General features: G+C 48.2%; 1 protein-coding gene across 4 annotated transcripts in view; it reads left to right on the top strand.

The window, feature by feature from the left end:
• LOC149364195 (uncharacterized) overlaps positions 1 to 13,519 on the top strand; it is a 270,656-nt gene that overhangs the window by 140,107 nt on the left and 117,030 nt on the right. Inside the window, exon 1 of one of the 4 annotated variants that reach the window (XM_089574176.1) lies at positions 2,776 to 4,734. The exons of the other annotated variants lie outside the window; for them this stretch is intronic. The gene's annotated coding sequence lies outside the window, so the exon portion shown is untranslated. Of the gene's footprint in view, positions 1 to 2,775; positions 4,735 to 13,519 lie in introns of those variants that run through there. 4 annotated transcript variants of the gene reach the window in all.

Below are 13,519 nucleotides of genomic sequence, written 5' to 3'. Positions count from 1 at the left end.
ATGTACTAGAATTGGTAAAAAAGTAACGTGACGTAATTTTGGATGGAATAATGCTCCAAACCAACCGGCTGCAAGCCAGTTAAATAACTTCTGCTTCGTAACCTTTTTATTGTTCTTTATATTTTTCCTTCAGTTGTGGACACTTAGGGCACACACACATACAGTATGTGTATAAGTGACGGCTGGCTTGGACCAACTAATGTGGGTGTGGAAACTCGCGACTTGAAACTAGGGGACGGCCTATTAGGTGCAAAGCGCTCGCGTAGGAGCTCTCCTCTCATTTATAATGGATAACCACGACGACACTCGGGGCTCAGAGCAGTTTAGTACGCTCAATAGAGTGCATAGAACGCAATAAGCGACCACAGCTTGCGTGAATATTTGGAAAGTGCGGCTGTCTTTTTTTTTTTTCCGAGGAATTCCTTCAGTGTCAAAAATCATGTGTGGTTGGACCTATATCGTCACCTACACCTTGTTAGCACCCACGTACATCGTAATGCGCATATTGATTTTAATTTTTTTTTTCTCAGAGCACCAGTTCCTTCGCCTAAACGCCATTGGATTTCACAGAGTGTTGTATATACGCATTTCCACGTAGTCATGTTTTCGAGATATGTGTAGCAATAGCGGTTCCGTGAGTAGCCTTCCAAGTTTGTTCTTTGTTCTAAATATGCTTTCGGCCTCGAAGCGCATACCACCATGGAGTTATTTCTAATCTTGGTTTCAATATTGGAAGAAGTGGGCTTGGACAGGGCATGTAATGCGAAGGCAAGATAACCGCTGGTCCTTAAGGGTAACGGAGTGTATTCCAAGAGAAGGCAAGCGTAGCAGGGGGTGGCAGAAAGTTAGGCGGGCTGATGAGATTAAGAAATTTGCGGGGATACGGTGGCCGCAACTGGCGAAGGACAGGGTTAACTGGAGAGACATGGGGGAGGTCTTTGCCCTGCAGTTGGCGTAGTCAGGCTCATGATGATGATGTTGTGCAAATATTCAAACCTTTCTAATAGTGAATCGAACGCACTCGTATTCGATTCGGCTAAGGAATAAAATAGTGTATTGCAAAATTATTCGAAACGAATAGAATACATTTGCAGATCTCGAATATTTTTGGAATAATTTACACCAAGTTCGAATAAAGACCGCCACAGGTTTCTAAACTTTCGAGATTTCCTCAAGCATGCTGCCGCAAACGGTCTACGCGGGATAGAGTGCTGAGCGCCGCTTACTATTATCGCATACTCTTACCTAAATATGTGTTGTAAGACAATGTCGCATGTCTTTGAAGGCATAGAAACGCACAGCACAGAGCATGGAGATATTATTATTTCGTGTTCACTAGAGCACCTACACCAGAGTTGAAGGTTTTGTTTATTAACGGTGCCAAAAAAAAAAGCGGAAAAAAATGTCGCCCAAATTGGAACAGGATGGAAAGGCATGACAGCTCGCTTAAGCTAGCAGGCGTATATCTAACTGGTTTCGCTTGTAAAGCATTGCCGTGATCCCTGCTTTTGCGGTGGAAGCAGCGCCGTATGCATCCACGGCTATTGCATCTGTTCAAAGAATACTCAGCGGCGCGTGCCGCCATGGAGAGCTGAATGCCGCATTCCCTTGTTTTTTTTTTTATTTTTCTTTCCTCCTGGCCCGCCGAGCTGCCGCCAGGGTCAGCCGCGCAACCTTGCAACGCTGTTCTGCAATCGCTTGCAGTGGATTTGCGCAGTCACTCGAGGCCTCGTAAGCTGAGAAAACTGTACACCACCGCTGAGTACGAAGTTGCAGGCTCGAATCCGTAACGCGGCGCTCCCATTTAGATGGAAGCCTGAGGTATCCGGACAGATTGAACTGGACCAGCTCGTCGAAATCTTTCAGGAATCGTCCGCCACGCCTACTCTGAATTCCTCTGAATACATCACCTACTGAATGCCCGGTTTAGGTGTCGACCGAGAGTAAGACTGTCACGCGCCTTCCCTTTCTTCATAATCACTATTATTTGCGATTGTGTGGCGCTATAAAACAAACGGAAAAAAAAGACGATAAATAAATTGTTTAAATTGGTTTTTAAGGAAAGGCAATGGCGCAGTATCTGTCACACATATATCGGCGGACACCTGAACCGCGCCGTAAGGGAAGGGAGGAAGGTAGGATTGAAAGAAGAAAGAGAGAAAGGGGTGCCGTAGCGGAGGTCTCCGGAATAATTTCGACTACCTGGGAATCTTTAACGTGCACTCACATCGCACAGCACACGGGCGCCTCTTGCGTTTCGCCTCCATCGAAACTTGGCTTAAAATCGTTAGGCGGACAAAAGCGACACAAAATGCGCCCGTGTGCTCTGCGATGTCGGTGCACGTTAAAGATCCCCACGCAGTCGAAATCATTCTGGAGCCCTCCACTACGGTACCCCTTTCTTCCTTCCTTCTATAACTCATTCCTTATTATTTTTCTTACGGCGCGGTTTAGGTGTCCACCGAGATGTGTGACAGATACTGCGCTATGTCCTTTCGTGAAAAATCAATTTTCGTTTAAAAAAACTGCTAAACTAACATAAAATAGACGCGGCGGTGAAAGAAAAAGATAGAAAAAACCGTAAACGAGTAAACACGGAGGCATAAACTAAAAGTCATCTGGAGGAGCTCCTAAAGAGGCCTCCCTCGAAGGGAATAATGGCGACATTGAGCGAAGGGCGATTTGTCGCGCAGAAGACGGCTTCCCGCTCCTCCCTCCGCAAAACGTGGCGAATTCTCCTCCGATGAGGCTCGCGCATAATAACGCAGCTGCTGCTGCGTTCGGGAAACAACTCGCAAAAGGCGCGCGCGCTCCGATCGCCGTCGTCGTTGAGGGCCGCCGATGCGGCGTCTCTGACATTACAATGAAGGGTACTGAAATGGAGCACCTTATAGTCGTCTCTTCTTTATGACGTCGAGTCGATGCTCCCGTCCCTCTCTGCTTCTTTCTTTTGTTTTCTCTACGTTTGTCGGGTAAAGCCGCGGGCTTTTCTGTCATTATTATTGTTTGTTGCCCACTGTTTATTTCGTTCTGCGTACTTTTATTCTTAATTCGCTTCTCTTTTCTGGCTTGCAAGCAGCTCTTCGTTTGTTTTTTTTTTTTTTTGGCGTACGTTATTCGCTTTCTGTTATGTGCGCGTTCGTTTTAACGTCTATCGCTCTCTCTCTTTCCTCTTCCGTCTTTCTCGCGCCCTTCAAACGTCCCCCGCGCCGAGTGCGCGTCGTGAGGGTATGATGAACGCAACACCTGTTCCAGGCACTCCCGCGGTTAGCGCGCGCGCGCGGAGCGCAGCAGCGCTCGCTAACGAACGCACAGACTTCACATACAGCAGCAGCAGCAGCCGCCAGACGCGACGCGAGAGCAAAACATTCCTTCTTCGGCCAGCGACGCGAGCGCAGGGTTGAATAGCGTAGCCCCGAGCGCGCCTGCCGCTACGGATCATCGCCGACGCAGCGAGCGCAGCAACCGACGTCGCGCTGCCGACGCCGCAAGCCAGCCAGCCGCCGTCGACGCTCCTGAATGAACGACCTGCGACGCGGACCACACACCGTCGTCGCCGCTTCGCTAGAGCTGTCGCCGTTCCTGCGAGGACAATTTTAATGGGAGAGGGCGGTGAATTGGTTTCGCCGTTTTTTCTCGAACACGCCGGAGAACGTCATCCGTCGTCGTGCGCGCAGTGCTTACACGTGGACAATTGCGGGATATGAACACACATCTTCCCATATCAGCAAATATCGGCCTGAAACCTCCTCCACTCTCGTGTCTATCCCATGGACGCGCGAATCTTGGATACAGTGAAGGATATGAAGTGCGCGAGGTCTTGTGCAGTGTCATGGGATTCTGTGGTCTCTGTTAGAGTCCCTGTGACCACCCTGAAGAACGGACCCTGAAGAGTGATCCGTGTAGCCCTATGGGGTGGTAATTCTCAAAAGCAACCTAGTCACTGCAGTTCTTTCGGTTCTTTTTTTTTATCTAGCTGGAGTTATGTCACCTGGAAACCGGTTTCTGTCATCGGCAGCATTTCTTCTGCTAGGATTGCCGTACCGGGACAGATAAAGCCAAGGCGTCACCGTTGTCCTCTTTGGTGCAGACACCAACGTACAAATCGTCCGACGGTGACTTTCAGGTGACGCGATAAGGAACCCTGATTTGCGGCGGTGCCGCAAAGCCCTCTGGATTATCAAGCCACAGAGGGAATCGAGACTGATATCCGATCGACACATGGCTATCGCCGACGTGACACAGCGCGTGTCTGTTTTAACGGCGCTTGTGTCCTCTGCGTTGATGGTAGTCTAAACTGGGCGGGCCATCATCCGTGCCACGCTGTATCTTCTTTCGGAAGAAAAGGAAGTTGACACGCAAAGCTCACGCGCTGCTTGATTCTGCTGCTCCTACGGACAGGGCATACGCGTGCACCAGGCTCGCGCTAAGCTTCGATAACCGGCGACGAATTTTCCAGAACACTTTCTTCTACTGCCTAGTCTTTTTGCAGACGTGTGAAAGCAGTAGTACGCCGAAGCAGGACGCTTCGAATAACTCTTCTCTCGTCTCGCTCTGTTCATTGACTTCTCCACACCAAGCCCGCCTTCGTTCTTCGAGGACCGGACGTCGTCCAGGAGGACACTGGTGGTGGTTGCGCCGTCGTCTACCGTAGCGGAGGACTGCCGCCCGAACTGTTGTCGTTCCAAAGCGGTACGGCTTGGCCAAGCGTAGAAAAACAATAACTGGCAGAAAGTAAGTGCCCTTCGTTGATCCTCCTACCAGTATCCAGAAAAAAAAAAATGTGACCTCCGTTCGCATGTGTAAGGCGAGCGCCCACCTCGTTGTCGCGTCACGGCTATATCGGTGCGTGTGCGCTGACTCAAGTACTATACGTAATCAGACAACATAAAGGAAACAGCCCGTGCCGTTTAAGCATCTACTACGCTGCGTTGAATGGCTGCACTTAAAATATAGATGGCAACGGGTTACTCTGTGATCTGTGAGCGTTTTCGTCAGCCTGCAGGTCAGGCGTGGCATTAATGCCATGCAAAAATGTTGCTGTACCATAGCAATACCAGAGCGATTCACAAATGTGGTTTCAAGTCGAGCACCGCTGTCTTTTCTGGTACTGTGAAAGAATAAACGCTATCGTGGCTCGGTTGCCCTTGCGCGCCTGTAGAGCACAGAGCGTATGGGAAATCAGAAGTGCTTCTACTTTCTCGGTCAGTGAAGATAGTACGCGGTGAGGTCAGTACTGACGAAACCTGAAAAAATAATCTCGTTGCGTGATCTATGACGCAATTAGAAGAGATAGCGAAACAAAGAAGACTGTTCCACCTTGAAGATAAGATAAAACACTACGCGATATTACGGGTTAGACTAGCGTGAAATTAAGTTGCCTCCTTCAATGACGATTGACGCGCGTGGAAACTTAATATGTTGTGCTGTTTTGGGGATATTATTTGAAAGAACTGCATTACGCAAAAGGTAGTGTAGTCGAGGCAACGTTTATTACGTCGCTAAATGTACAACTGGTAAGAAAAAAACAAGAAGCGTTTCCTTACGGGTAAAGTAAACGTGTAAAATTAGTATGTATTTTCCGCTTAAAGCCAATGAAAGTTTCGTTGTGTACCAAGGCGTTAAAAGGGCGTCGACCTGCCGTAGTACGAGCCTAGATGTACGATAAGACAACGCAAACATATCAAAAGTTTAAAGGCCAAAGAAAGATAGCGTATACGCGTTATAGCCTCTAAGAAGCCCAAACCAGGGAAGCGCATCCCACAAGCAAGGCTGTGCATAGGCGAGGCAGAAACGCTGCAGGAATAACGAGCGCCACGTGTCAGGCGGTACATGTGCCGTTCATCCTGAGAGCGAGTGAATGTGCACACAATGCCGCTCTTCGACACGCCCGCAAAGAAGCTCGGCTCTTTCCTAATCACAACACAGAGCACTATGCCCAATCTATATAGCACTGTTTGTCCACTTAAGATTTGCAATACAACATTCCGCACAATTTCGAGTTCAGGACGATTTAGGTACTGTGGTGGCGCCACCGTCGTTTTGAGGGCAGCAAATCGCCTTCCTGTCAGCTGCCCTCGAGACTTGGATTTTCACGTGAAAAGTGCTCGCTAAACAGACAGGCGTAAAGAGGGAGTACACCGTCCTTTAGCGCACTCCATTTTATGAAAGGGAGACGACAGATTATTTCCTTTTTACTCCCACATAGGCATATTCGTGTTTAGAATGTGTGGCTGCATTCGCAAAAAAAAAAAAAAAAACTTGAAAAGTCAGAAAACCAATAAATAAAACGGACGTGCTCACCGTCCCGGCCACGTACGCCAGCGGTTGCAAAAGACTCGGCACGCTCTCCACTTGCCGGTGTCCAAACCAGCGTAACTTTTGTCCAAATAATTGTTGGTTGGAGGAAAGGAAAGGCACTGTAGCAACACCCCATAGACTCTTTCTCGGTGGACACCAGAACCGCTCCACGAGCGATAGGATGAAGCAAAGAAGAAAAGAAAGAAAGGAAGAAGGCAGGAAGGAAGAAAGGAGGAAAGAAAGAGAGACAGAGAAAGAAGGAAATAAAGAAGGAAAGGTAGAAGGAAAGAAAAGAAATAAAGAAAGGAAAGGAAGAAAGAAGGAAAGAAATAAAGAAGGAAGGAAGGAAAGAAAGAAATAATGAAGGAAGGAAAGAAAAAGAAAGAATGAAAGAAAAAGAAAGGAAAGAAAGAAAGAGGCGCCGTAGTGGCCATGCCGTAATGGCCATCGTGTAGCACCTGGGCGTCTTCTGTGTTTCGCGTCCATGGAAGCAGTGCTGCCGCGGTCGTGATTTGATGCCGCGTCCTCAGGCACAGCAGCCTAACGCGCTAGGAACTGAGCGCTAGATTTCTGCCTGCCTCGCTTTGACACGCGCTCTTCGGCTTGCTCGGAATAGTACCGGACTCTACACAAACAACGGTTATGTTCCCTAATCGACAAACGCGGTCACTCCAAGTGGTAGATGGGCGTATCACATAGAGACATGCAGACATTTTCGTGGCCAGCCGAAAAGTATTAAAACCTAGTATAGCATTTGAGGAACACGAGGTAAAACATAATCCATCTGAAAGCGCGTGCAAAATAAGACATTGTTTAGGCTCACAGGTCACTGGTATATATGAGTACAATGCCTGCGCTCACCACAGGGCTCCAATTGCTTACCCTGGACAAGTGTACAGAGACCAGTGTACACTGTGTTTGCCTGAGGTACACCCGGTATTAGTTTCGATTGCCCGCCTGGGGTACACGCAGACCCGGCAGTGATGAAAAGTGTTTATGAAACAGCGCTAAACAAGATCAGACATAGAAAGAGACAAACACAGCGCTGCCAAGCATGGTCTTGTTGTCTATCGCTGTTGAAAACATTTGTCATGGAGCCCCAGCTCGCCCCGTCAGCCGTCATTCTACTGTCCCCTTGAATTTGTCTTCAAAGGGCGAAAACAAAATATATCTGACGCATTCCACTTCCAGTGCGCTGTTTGTTTGTTTGTTTGTTTGTTTGTTTGTTTGTTTGTTTGTTTGTTTGTTTGTTTGTTTGTATCCTCTTTGAACAGGCTGCAGCAGGTTAGGGGGCCATAAGAATTTATTTACACTAGAGAAATACATGCTCCTACGGGGCTAATTTCGCAGTGTGTCCCGTTACAATCCGGCAAAACCGTCTGGATTCGACGACTGCTTCCTCAAACGTGCTGTTCTCGTCTGCAAATGGCTCACGCTGGCTGCACTACAGCTTCTACTGCGTGTATAGCTCCAGAAAGTTGCTCTCCCCGAGCATCAGATGGCGCAGACATGCTTGGAACATGGGGCGCATCATGCTCGCCGCACGCGCCTCGCACCAGTTTCCTCCAATTGCCTCGCCCTTCGCGCTCAAGGCCACTGCACTTTGTTATCTGGGGCGTCGTTGTTTTCGCCTTGGGGGGCCCAGTACCTCTTGGTGGGGGAAAAAAGCGGAACTGAGAGCGTCGATAGCGGCAAGGCGCTACGCGTGGCCTTAGCCGGGCTGTGTCACTTCCGGAGCTTGCTTCCGCGCAACCAGACAGCAGCAGTCTGCGCGACGAAGCATAAGGAGCGCGACCTTCTCTGCTGCAGCTCCCCCCTTCCCGCTTAGAAACGTACGCACGCACTTGCACAAGCACACATACGCTAGAGAACAGTGCCGTACACAGAGGCCGATTTCCGGCTGAGGGTGACGAGTTGACGGAGGAAATGCGTGAAGATGGCCCAGAATCAGGCTGCCTTGGAGATAGTGGCTTCCGTGGCGGTGACCTTCGTCGCGGCATTTGACGCCTAGGAATGTATTTCCCGCTTGTGGAACGTGCGGAAATTGAAGTCTACATTATTGCCGACTCTGCAGTTGCTGGTTCACTCCCTGACAGAAGTGTTTGCTTTATGTCCCCATGTATTGAGCGACGTTGTTAGGAGCGAAGTGAACATGAGATGAACGACCTTTATTTCATGCTTAGATGAGCGTACAGCGCAACATGAGACCGAAAGTAAGATAAGAGGCACACAACCAGCGAGGAGAAATAAAGAGGGGGGGGGGGGGGGGGGGGGGGTTACAACGCGCTTCGCAGTTCGGTTTATCGCGTCGGTTTCTTGCGTTTGCCTGCTTAATTGAGCTGGGCCACTCGTGGCCCCACTGAAGCCAGCGAACACCGTAAAAGTCGCTTGCAGTTCAACCAGCAATGCACGAAGCCAGGCTGGGCGACTTTTCAGTGCCGCCAAATTATAGTTTCACCGCTGACACCCATCGGGCTGAATGTTTCCTAATGCCGAATGAACGCATTAAATTCAGCTTGGATGAGGTTATTACAAAATAGTTAGCGAAAGTGCTTCCGAATTCACTTGTGGCATCAGCAGTCATTGCGTGACACAGCCCGCATTGACCATGTTCATGATCTGAGCTCTGTCGGGTCATTACCATGTCACCGACTGGGTATCCGAAGAGGCATCCTCACATTGCGATAAGTGCGGAGGCAAGTTTTTACTAAAGCCGGCGCTGAAGAAAAATTGCGACTTTTGTGCGCTTCACAGAAGATGTTTCGCCGCAGTTTTATCTCAGCGCACGCCGACTTTCTTAGACGGGGGTGCAATTACAGGATGATATTGAACGATAACCTCGGAACTCCGGAAAGGTACCCGGGGTGGTATTCATTCGGAGACGTTTTTGACCAACTTCGGATGAATTTGTAACTGGGAGGAAGAGAATTGCACTCGACCTCTACCAGTGTTTATCACAAGTGCCTCCTTACTCGAGCATATCTACTTGAGCGCAAGAGACGGAACCGGATGCAGAGGAAGCAGACGAACAGCAGAGCTGCTGTTTCCGGTCTCCTGTGCTTTTTTCCCTTGTCTTTTCTGCTAAATATCCCATCCATTTCGGCCATCCCTACTTTATGCCTTGGATTCATACCTCGCTGAACCTCAGGACCGACTTTTCCGAGCTCGTCTGTTTAAAGACGCTAACTTGCCGCATAGTTTTTTCCAGATGTAAATCCACGATGCGCTTCGTGAACTGTGGTTCAGGCATGAGGCCCGGAGTGAAAATGTTCTCGAATTCTTGCGCATTACACGTGGCATATAACTCCCAGTAAGCAAGGATGAGAGCACAATTATTTCCTGCATTTTTTTTTTTTTACCGGTAGACTTCATTTATTTGCTTCGCATTGTGATGTCCGCGCTGGCGGACCATATGCGCTTGGATTGCAGACTTTTTGGTTGTTTTATTCATGTAGATGTTTTTGTGTACACAAACATGGACTATTTCAACAGGTACTTGAATATTGCCCAGGCAGTCTAGCTGTCAGGGCAGAGGGCAAACATTCTACGTAAGCTGCTGGAACTTTCAATACTACACAATTGCTATGCAGGTCAGATCAAACTAATGTTGCGTCAATTGACACAGTCGAATATACAGTATCGCACACGCCACAAAATTTTGGTTTTTACCATAATATCACATAGGAAAGTAAGCCGCCATAGTGACTTAGTGCTTAGGGTGTTCGGCTGCTGACCCAAAAGGCGCGGGTTCGATACCGGCCGCGGCGGTCGCATTTCGACTGAGTCGAAATGCTAGACGGCTATTTTACTATGCGATGTTAGAGCACGTTAAGGAACCCGTGGTAGTCATTATCCGGAGCCTTCCCCCATGACGTCCCACAGCCTGAGCCGCTTTGGGATTCTAAACTCCATAAAACCAACACCAAACCGTGTAAAAACAAAAGTGCGAAGACCAGCTGCAGTGTGTGTTACACAATGCTTCATTTAAGTTTGCATAAAGGGCTACTTTCATTTAATCCATCGCCCATGTTGCAGAATGTGTTTATATGAGCGTTGTGAATGCTTGCACCATAACGGCAGGGAGAGTATATACAGGCGGCGCAGTCGCTAAATTTAACTCGCGCATTCGGCGCATTCCAGTCTTTGCTGCCATTCCTTCGTCCTTCTGTAGGAAATGCGTTAAGAAACGCATTAAAACAACTCCGAGATTGCGAATATGAATTATACAAAGCAAACAGTAGGTTTAAATGCGTTGTATAGTTCGAAAGCGCGTGTGCTCGCGAGCAGCAGTGTCTGTAGAGCTTCAAGAGCAGCAGTTTGCTTAGTTGCATGTCCAACATTTTTGGACAAACGTTTTCCAATATTGAAAAATTGTAGAGTACTGTTATGGCAATATTTGAAGGTAATGGTTCATTCTACCGATCTGTACCAAAATCTTTCTTTTGATGTTTTTCCATTGTTCGAATCTAGCAGTTAAAAGTGTCATGGAAAACCGATGGGGAACGCTTGTGACGATATCACGAACGTTAATAGCTAAAAAAAAAAGTAAGCCTGCCGACGGGAGACCAGCGTATATATTGATTGTTGTAGTGAAATCTTACGATGTATGAAAAAAATTGCGTTCATAAGCTCTTTCCCGTCCAAAAATGCTTTTGTCTGGAATTGCTGGATATGTTTCGAAGTGACGGGCGTAAATTGATTGTCGTTGGTTGGGTGCCGCTGTCGATGAGGTGCCTTTCAACTTTATCAGCGCGGTCTCTCCAAATCAATACCCAAAACCAGCCTCTCCAATACCCCAAGTATTGTTCTTCTAAACTGTCTTGTTTATCGCTCTTTTATTCGCTTGGTGTGCTAGGCGCGGAAAAATTAACTGCACGCACTGGGAATTACAATACGCCAGCTCTAGCTTAAAAAAAAAAAAAAACTTGCGCCTTACTGCTGCAGTGCCGAGTGATGCTGTATCGTGCGTCGCGTGATTTGCTGCGGGGGAGACGATACAGTTAATGGCTGCAAATAGCGCATATATACGATGCCGCGGGCGTTGTCGCGGAACTGCTCGGTCGCAGCGGAAAGCCGGAGCAGCGCTTGTTTCGTTTGCAGCTGCGCAAAATCGTCGCGCCCTTCAGCGGCACGGTGAAGGTCAAATCGCGAAGCCCTCCCTCCGCATACGCGACGAATCGGAGCCGCTCTGCCAACGCAGTTACTTATTAATCAGGCGCTGCTGCGTTTGGTGTAGAAATGCGTCAAACGTTGTGCAAAGGAAGAGAAGAACCACGGTGAAGCCGCGCGTTTGAAATGATGGGTCAAACGCGAGCAACCTTGAAATCGTTTTCTTGCTATGCGCATTTTGACGACCTGGTTTCTATTACTGGGAATTTACTGGCTGAATCTGATTTTTCGTATTCCCTCCGATGAGTTATTGATGGTTGCAGACGACGCGGGTTGGTTTGATACTTTCAGTGCGTCACGGGTCACTGGTGGGTCACGTAATTCGTCCTTACTGTGCGGCCACGAATTGTGGGTCACGTGAAGAAGCTGTGGGTAAGATTTTGTTGCGAGGTCTACAAGGTGGGAAACCGCACCGTAAAGTCTGTCCCACGGATTCGCCGTGTGTTCCAGTGTTCGCGGCTGCGCAACATAAGTAAATGACGTGACCCAACGGTGACCCAGGACGCATTAAACGTGTTAATGGGGTTATTCTGCCCTTGGAAGCGACAAGCTCTGTCTCGCGCAACAAATTACAGGATGTGTCTGTTTCTATTTCTTTGCCCTCTTGCTGCTATTGTTGCTGCTGTTGCGACTGCAGCTGCTTTCGTTGTATAGGCGTATTGCCGTGACTGCTCAAAGCGCAGTCAAGTGGTAGAGCAGAGAAGTTGTGTACAATCTAGGGTGCACAGGCAGTGCCGACGATCGCAGTGGTAATAACCGTAGGTGATTTTGAGCACAGTGGCGTAGAAGTTAGAAAGTTTCCCGTTTGTTTTTGTATTTTATATATTTTCTTGTTTTCTCGTCAATGAAGAACGGCCGGCAGGTCTAAACCAACCGGTCCTTCTGCTGTGAATGGCGGTTCACTTTTACGTTGGATAGTCCATTAACGCGCGCATATCGAAGATCCATCTTTGTGCCTATTTCCGCAACTTGAATGTAGCCTTTGGTCCGAACATTTTAGATTCCTAGAACCCCGAAGAGTTTATGTCGTATCAGTGCCAGCTTTGGCGGGGAACAGACTGGCGCTCGAAGGGATAATTAGTCGAGTGACTGTGCTCGCAAGCGTTGAGTCTGAATGTTATCGATGAAACCGTAGCGACGCGGAAATTTTGGAGAGATTCTTTGCAATGTGCCTTATCGAAAGTATCAGTCGGTCGGTTATATGAAGTGTTTTCTTTTTGTCGGAATCCGTGGAGTGTAGCTTCGTCACAGATCAGTTTCATCATAAGTCACGCACTATTCGCCAAGCACTGCTACGGTGCCGCGGTCTGTCGGTGTTTATTAGCCTGCGACTCTCAAATGATGGTTAGTTGGTTTATGGGGTTTAACATCCGAAAGCGACTCAGGCTATGAGAGACGCCGTAGTGAAGGGCTCCGGTAATTTCGACCACCTGGGGTTCTTTAACGTGCACTGACATCGCACAGTACACGGGCCTCTAGAATTTCTCCTCGAAAGAAATTCAGATGAGAGTCATCGCACAGAAATATATTAAGGTGACCTTTGCTGCTTAGTACTAAAGTATCTTGGCCACAATCTGCTATTTCATTTTTATTTCCTTCACGTATCTAAATGTCTTCACTTTCAATGGCAGTATTCGCCTGCCTTTGCCGGTTCGAAACTAGTAGCTTCGGAGGTTGCCGCTTCAAAAGTTCTCACGTGTGTTTGTCCCATTGAAGGAAACGGTGCGCGAGAGCCTTTTGATCATTGTATACGGTGTTCCTCATCTGCAGCCTAAACAAGGTCAGTGACCTCCTGATATTTTTCATTTTAATTGCGTGCACATAAACGCAGCCAGCAGCTCCACCTCCCGGGCGATGCTCTGATCTTTCTCATTCTTCATTGTGCAGGTGCAGTAATACCACTTTCACAATCGTGATTGCCGTAAGCGCGGCGATAGAGTCAGCATTCATGAGTCAGTTCGTATCTACTCACTGCGTGACCCCGGACTCTCAAAGAGGGCTTTGTTATTTTTTTTTCTTTTAATCATGTTCGAGGCCGTCTGTGCCGGAC

The sequence above is a fragment of the Amblyomma mixtum genome, chromosome 2, assembly GCF_055824585.1.
Source record: "Amblyomma mixtum isolate Tamu chromosome 2, ASM5582458v1, whole genome shotgun sequence".
Lineage (NCBI taxonomy): Eukaryota > Metazoa > Arthropoda > Arachnida > Ixodida > Ixodidae > Amblyomma > Amblyomma mixtum.
Note: the sequence above shows the minus strand (reverse complement) of the source record. Positions and strands in the feature narration are given on the sequence as shown.